The sequence below is a fragment of the Notamacropus eugenii genome, chromosome 3 (assembly GCF_028372415.1).
Source record: "Notamacropus eugenii isolate mMacEug1 chromosome 3, mMacEug1.pri_v2, whole genome shotgun sequence".
Taxonomy (NCBI): Eukaryota; Metazoa; Chordata; class Mammalia; order Diprotodontia; family Macropodidae; genus Notamacropus; species Notamacropus eugenii.
In genome coordinates, this window is record NC_092874.1 from 148,661,428 (window position 1) to 148,669,428 (window position 8,001).

General features: G+C 38.3%; 1 protein-coding gene across 1 annotated transcript in view; it reads right to left on the reverse strand.

The window, feature by feature from the left end:
* PIK3CG (phosphatidylinositol-4,5-bisphosphate 3-kinase catalytic subunit gamma) overlaps positions 1-1,156 on the reverse strand; it is a 46,658-nt gene extending 45,502 nt beyond the window's left edge. The window contains exon 1 of the mRNA XM_072653073.1: positions 1,029-1,156. The gene's annotated coding sequence lies outside the window, so the exon portion shown is untranslated. The remainder of the gene's footprint in view (positions 1-1,028) is intronic.
* Between the last annotated feature and the right edge of the window lie 6,845 nt (positions 1,157-8,001).

Here is an 8,001-nt window from a genome sequence, read left to right on the forward strand (position 1 = left end):
TTGTATCTATAATAACCACACCCAGTGCTTTGAAAATAGAAGGTGCTTAATAAACATTTGTTGAACTCAGTTATTTAATTAGATATATAAACCACCTAGTATTACCAATGTAACATGACTAATACTGCCATTAATTATTTCACATCAACACAATGCAGGGCAATTACAAACATTAATTATTGAAATAAAAATTGAAGTATGATTTGTTATTATCCTTAAGTGATTAATATTGTCAATTCTACCAAAAGAGAAGTATTTTGTCATTACAGGAAAGGAAATTTTGAATATCATGATACCATACCCCATTGCATATAAATAATTTTCAAATATTTGACTCACAGTTTCTATATAATTCCCTTAAAGCATGGTTAAGGCTTATGTCACTAAAATAAACCAAAGTTGTTCTTTTTTACAACTGTGTTTGCAATAAAGAGCCCCAAAGAAATTCAATTCTTAAATCATTCCCTATTTAGTTCTTTGGCATATCACAGAGCAAACAAAACAGTACAAAACTTGTAGGCTATATCGATACTCACACCAATACGGAAATTTTAAAAATCATCTTTAAGCAAGGAAAAAAGAGAATACCAAGTTCATTTTGATTTCTGTGCAACAACCAAATAAGAAATTAGCTTCGAAAGAAAGCAGACTAGCCTAAATACTCACAAGCCTTCTTTTACTCAGTCTTCAAAATGATCTGAAGCGTTGCTTGTCAACTTTGAAGTCACAAATGCTTTGTGAAAGGACGTGCTACCTCTCTCTCATCTCCTCTGCTCCCATTGAATCATTTCTTGCCTCCCCTCTAACCTCCAGACTATGACTTTCCTAATGCACCTGCTAAACTATTGTTGAAACCTTGCAGATGTTCAAAAAAACAAAGAGGACAAAATATATAATGAAACATAGAGTGAAACTCAAGGAAACATTATCTCATGAGCTGGCAATGGCTCTTCCTAAAAATACTTTAGGAGAAAAGAATAAATATTAAATTAGACATACAAAGGACCAGAAACTGAAGGAAATATTACCTGTCTAAAAAAGGCTGCAGCTATGATACTGAAGAATCACTTGTTTGGTTTTTAAAGCCAGTGCATTTTTTCTTCTTTAACAAGAGTCTTCTGTTTTTCTAGGTCTCTTTTCAAATCCAGATGCAGAGGAAGTGCTGCAGTTACCAGGAAGGAAGTTTTGACCAAGTTGATTATACGTATGATTGCTCATTTTAAAAGTGTCAGAAATGCATTTCCTGTCATTGCCAATAGAGAGGTAGAAAAAGACAGTGAGAGAGAGGGAGAGAAGAAAAGAGGGAGAAAGAGAGCAAAAAAGAGAAAGAGAGGTGAAAGGAGACCAGAGAGAGATAAGGAAGGAAAGAAGGAGAAAGAGAGCAAAAAAGAGAGATAGATGGGAGTGGAGAGAGAGATGGAAAGTGGAGATAGAGAAAACAAAAAAGAGAAAGAGTAAGGAGGAGAGAGGAAGAGTAGAGATGGAGGGAGGGAAGGAGGAAGGGAATGAAGGAGAGAGAAAGAGAGAGAGAGGTGTTTGAAATTATTTGTCCTATTTATTTTTTAACTGTGAAAGATGAGCTGGAATGAGTCACACCCAAATAGAGCTACAAATATATGAACCACAGATACATGTATATTTTTCAAGATACTTAAAATGAAAAAGTCTAATAGTCACCTTTAGAAGTGTGATAGCCTAACATCATTAAAAGTTTTAAAATCTGAAGTTCAGCACTGCCTCATTAGACATGTGAGTTTATAATTCCTACCCTTAATCATAGCTCTATGTAGAAATTTGAGCCCTTGGGGCAAAAATTCTCTGGTTATGGTATGATCCTAAAGTATGATTCCTACTGAGCATGATTGAAGTAGACTGGAGACAGAGGTCATGGGTGTTTAGGTTGAGGATTCCAAGATATTTGAAGGAGGTACAAGTTGGGGTAGAGAAGACTAAAGGCCAGGTCCTTAACTTATTGGGCAAGTTACTATCATCTATGACCTAGACATTCACAAATGACAGTAAAGATATGGAGGAGAGCTGGTGGCTGAGTGATGGTGGTAGAGGTGGATTCTGAAAACGACAGGGAGGAGCAAGGAATAGGACAACTCCACCTCCTGGTTCTATTTATCAGAGTATATGAAAAGAGTGCTAGCCTTGGAAAAAGTCTTAAAAGATAGATCGCCTTAAGGATCATAGGTTTATAGATTTTAGGGACATATAGCCTAATCCCTTCATTTTACAGATGAAGAAACTAACATCCAGGAAAGTAAAGTGACTTGCCCAAAGTCAGTCAGGTAATTGGTGAAAGAGCTGAAATTAAAACCTGGGTCTTCTGAAAACAAATCCAATATGTTTTTCCAAAATACCATGCTGAGAGAGTGAGCTTTCAGCGAGCAATGGAGGATGAAAGGAATATGAGAAAAAGCCATCAAAGTTCACAGGATCATAGATTTAAAATTGGAAAAAACCTTGGAGTTCATTTAATCTAACAACCTTACTTTGTAAATGAGGAAACTGCAGCCCAGATCAGGGAGGTGTTTTGCCCAAGGTTTCACAGGTAGTAAATGGCAGTGCTGGAATTTGAACTCAAGACCTCTAACTCCAAATACAGTGACCTTTTGGCTATACCAAACAGAGAAAAGTTTTTAGAGAATATGGTGGAAAGAGAGAGCAAAGAAAGAAAATTACTTGGAGAGAGCTAGAGTGAGTATATGGGAGGGAACAGGAGAGGCATGGCAACAGAAGCCTTTTGGTCTTTTTGGCTGATTTTTGGAGTTGTCCTGTGATTTCACAGTGATTCTGGGGGATTTTGTAGTGAGTTCCCAGACCAGGCAGCTCATGTGGTCTGGGGAGAGCAGAGTAGCCTGTCTCTTTTCTGACTAGAAGGCTCTCTGAGATACTGGGAGGCCAATGGTGGTAGAAAGAAATAAAAAACACAACGGGGACAGAATTATGTCCTATTCCCCCAAGATGCCAGCATTTGGAGTGACCTGTGCTGGTTCCATACTTGCCATATATTCCCCTTTACTGTAAACACATAAACATGGATTTACCTTTCTTTTATGATGCTTTCATAAACTCACTCCTTGGGAGTGCTAACCTAAGGAAACAAGGACAATTAAAGCATGCATTTTCAAAGACAAGGTTCAGGTTCTTAGCTATTTAGAATAGCAAAAGGTCTCCCTAGTTGTTTTGAGAGGTCAGCTCAAGAAATGTCACTGGTTCAAAGTGGAAGCAACCCAGTCGGTGATAAAAAGCTGTGTGTGACATTGACTTTAACAGGAGGTGACAAATCAGTACAGAGAGTCCTTTGGAAGTTGAATACCAGCTGACTAATAAGTAACTTGGTAAACAATAACCAGGTCATTCATAATTCCAAGACAGAATGACTCATGGGGCATAGTTTCACAACCCTGGGGGTTCTGGATTCCAATACATACGCTCAAAGAAGAGACAATCTTACAGCAGTCTTAAACCTTTAGGTTAATTCCACATCATCATAGCTCACATTTACAGAGGGTTTTTCAGTATAAAAGTGCTTTCCATATAACCTCATGAGAGGTGGTTCAAGTATTATTATACCCATTGTACAGATGAGGAAACAGATGCCAAGAACCCTTTGCTTGTAGTCTTGTATTGAGTTTGTGATTCAGTTTCAGGTCTTCTGAATCCAAGTCTAGTGTTCCTTCTACTATACCACAGTGCCTTATAAGGACTTAATTTGCTATTGCTTTTTACAAGCATTCTCTAATTTGGTGTTCCCAATAACTCTGGTGGGAAAAACTAGTATAAGTATTATCTTCATTTTACATATAGGAAAACAAGCTCAGTGAGGTTAAGTGACTTATTCATAGTCACAGGAGTAGTAAATGAATAAGCCTGTATATGAACCTAAGTCTTATAACTCTAATTTATTTACTGCTAATTAGTTTACTGCTTTTCCAACTACACAAGGCACTTTTAATATCCAAGACTGGGTAGTGTTTCTCAGAGCTCCTCCTGTTGACAAAAACCCACCCTAGTAACATATACACTAGATGAGGACAGGGTTTGTGTCTCAATTAAACTTTGTGTGTCACCTAGGACAATATTCTTCATATTGTAGATGCTTAATAGGTGCTTGGAGAACCAAAACTGGATTCCAGGCCTGAGGAGTAAGAAGTATTTGACCCCCTATTCTTTGGCCAATCTTCAGCTCATAGTGTTGGGGAGGCCCTATGGCCTGCTCTCTGTGTAAATCATTGTTTGGGGTCCATCTTTTTCATTTCTCTTCTGTCTCTCAGATCATGGACTTCCTCAGTGGTACCAGTATGAAGCATAACAAAGTACTGGAACAATCTCCATCAGTACAGAAACCATTTGACATTATGCCTGACTATCAGTCATTCAGAGGCAGTTAAATCAACATCTAGGATCACATCTTTGAAGGGTGTGGCCCTTCAGCTCACTCAAAAATTAGTGTTTGAATTTTTGGGCATGTTTGCAAGTTCATAGGTTGGCAAAGCTTGGGCAATAGGAGTCATAAGAGTTTGCCCACACGAGCCAGCCCTCCAGCTAGGAAGAAAATTGTTTGGGGAGAGCTAGAGTGAATGTGGGGGGGAACATGGGAAGAGGAAGGTGCTGTGAGCCTAACAAACTTTGCTTCTCTAGATGAATCAATCAATCAACATTTATTAAATGCCTACTATGTGTCATTAGCTAGGTGGTTTGAAGCTCTCTTATCTTCCCTAGTATACTGATTTTAGAAGGGTAATAGTGAAGAAGAGCTATCATATGTCTTCCAAAATGCACATTTGAAAACCTGACTGTTCTAGGTATGATGAGAAAGGAGGCACAGGTAACACATTCCTCTGAGAGGCAGTATATAGTAGAGGAAATCATCAGCCAGTCAATACACATTAATCAATACTTGTTTATTAAGTGCCTACTGTGCTTCAGGCACTATGTTAATTATTAGGGATAAGCAAAAGATAGTCCCTGCCCTTACAAGTTTACAATCTGATTGGGGTGTGGGACACAATATAGAATTACATATAAATAAATTAAAAAGAAAAAGGACTGACAGAGGTATCAGCAGACCTCTACTCAAATTCTTCCTCTGTCATTTATTATGTGTGTGCTCTTGGGAAAGTCACTTGTGTCTCAGTTTGCTCTCCTGTAAAATGAGGGTGTATTACGAAATGGCCTCCGAGTTCTGTTCCAATTCTAAAAGAGCCATCCATTTTAATGCCTCATGGTACAGGATGATACAAACAAAACCTCCCACAATCTGTACATCTCTGATAATTCTGTTACCCAGTTTGCAACCATCATCATCTATTGTTTGGGATTAAAAAGAAGGCTCCTTTTTCTAAACCCTGAAAGAAGACTCTTATACAGAAAGTGAATTAAGAAAATATGTGTATTTCTATCTTAGATAACTGTATTACAGAGATATTTCATCGGTTAGGTACTTTTCTCTCTAGAATGAACACAGAGTATACTGAGACAAGTACTTGATTTAGAGACCAAAGATCTGCCTTAGAGCTCTGATGTGTGACCATAGTTGTGGTGGTTTAACTGGGTCTTAAAGGCAGATAAGGACTATGATGGCTAGAGACAAGAGATGAGGGGATCCCAGGCAGCAGAAAGTGAGGGGCACAATGTGTAAAAGGAAGTCCAAGGCTCTTTTCAGGGACCATGATTAGCCTACCTTTGCTGTAATGGAGTGTCTGGATAGTGGTAGATAAGATTGGAAAGGTCATTGGAGACAGACTAAGAGTCAAAGACCTTAGATTGGAGGCTAAGGAGTTCGCATTTTTGTTTATTTATGAAGGCAAAGAGGGTTCACTTACAGGTCCAGCTTTCACATGCTGGTTCAGATGTTGTTCCTTCTAAAACTGGAGGATCCACTTTCCCATATTCCTTCAACTCTAATCACTTCTGAAATTATCTTCCTTCTACCCTGTATATATCGTATGTGTACCTGGTTATTTACAGAATGGGAGCTTAAAGAAGGCAGTATTTCATTTCATAAGATGCAATGACTCATTTCTCCCTTCATGCCTTATTTTGGCAGTTAGATCATCATTCCAAAAGTGCTACTGAAATGGAAATTATTACCTACTACACTGCAAAAGTGGGATGATCTGAGCTGAGTTGTAAAGGAAGGTGATTATCTCTAATTAGAGGTAAGAGGGTAGAGCAGCTAGGACAGTATGATAATTTACACTGAAGTAGCACTTACTAGCTGTGTGACTCTTGGCAAGTCACTTAAATTCCATGTGCCTCAGTTTCCTCATCTGTAAAATGGGAGATAATAATAGTACCTACCTCCCACAACTGTTGTTAGAATAAAATGAGAAATATTTGTGCAGATCTTATAATGCTATGATGCTGATGTTGATTTTCCTGATTCCTGCTAGCTCCTAATGCCTCCCCATTTAAGATTATCTTCAGTTATTCTCACTTTACATACATATATCTTATATTATTGAGTTATTACATGTAGTCCCCTCGCTTAGAATATGAGCTCCTTGGGGATAGAGACTGTTTTTTAAAATTTTCTTTGTATTTCCAGCATGGTCCAGGCACATAGTAAGCTCTTAATATATATTTGTTGACTGACTAATTAATTGCTTATTAGTTATAAAGATATTTAGCCTTGCATCCAATCTTGGTTCTTGGTATTTTGGAGGACTGCAGAGACATAGTCATGTTGGATTACTGGGAATAGAACTGGGAATCAGGAAATCTGGGTAATGGTCCTGGCTCTGTCAATCTTGAGAACCTAAGTAACTCCCTTAACCTCTCTGCTTATTTCCTGATCTGCCAAATTCAGTAAGGGTTAATGTATGTACCTTACAAAAGTATTATCATGATATTTTCAATATTATGGGACCTCAGTGAGAAGAACTTTAGGAGTCTGTGGCCAGTTCAAGATGAGTGGCCAGTAGAGAAACCTATTCATTCTCTATCGTTTAGTTATTAGACTAGTATAAAGCTCAGCCTCAGCTACTTCCTCCACTTTCTCAAACATCCTAGTAAAGCTTAGCTCTTCCAATAAACCTGGAAATCACACAATGTTAGAATTGGAAGGTACTTTACAAGCCATCGTGTCTAAACTCTTTATTTTATAGATGAGGAACCCAAACAGAGAATGCCTGATTGAGGGTAACAGAGCCAGTACATGACAAGGGCAGTATTTAGATACAAGTCTTCAGTCTCCAAAACAAGTGCTCTTTTCACTATAACCCACTACTCTCTAGAGGATTGGCTATCAAAGATTTTTCTGGCTAATAAACTTTTCAATAATGAACTAAGGTCAATGGATAGTTACAGGCAGAGGAATTTTAGGTCAAGTCAAGGAAAAACTTTCTAACAATCAGAACTGGGCAAAAGAGAAAATTTTGGGGGAGGAGAGGAAAAGGATGGGTATGCTCACAAATTTGAAGAACTTTCATGAGGAAGAGCAGCTAAACCTACTCTGTTTTTCCCCAGAGGGAAGAATAAGGAGTAATGGAAAGACTTTTCAAAGAGGAAAACAGAAGCTTGATGTCAGAAAAGACTTTCTAATAGTTAAAATGTAATGCCTTTCAAGGTAATGGATTTGGGGTCTTTTTCTTGGAGGTCTTTGAGCAGAAGCTGAATGATCACTTACCTATATGTTATATTGGGGGTTCCTTTCAGGTGTGGAATGCTGACATCCCTTCTGATTCCAATATCCTATAAAAAGTGGAGTGGATTTCCTGGGGTTGGGGTAGCAGATGAGTGAGAGGTTGAGTGAGTTCCTTACCACTAGTCATCTTCAAGCAGAAACATAATGACTACTTGTCAAAGGGATACATGATTTGGGTAGGGATGGACTAGATTACCTCGGAGGTCCTTTTCACCTCGAAATCAATGTAATTAATGTGGCTTGAAAAAGTTGGGGGTGGAGCCAAGATGGTGGAGTAGAAGGATGGATTTGCTCTAGCTCTCACCCCATAGCCCATAAAATACCTGTAAAAAATGACTCTAAAC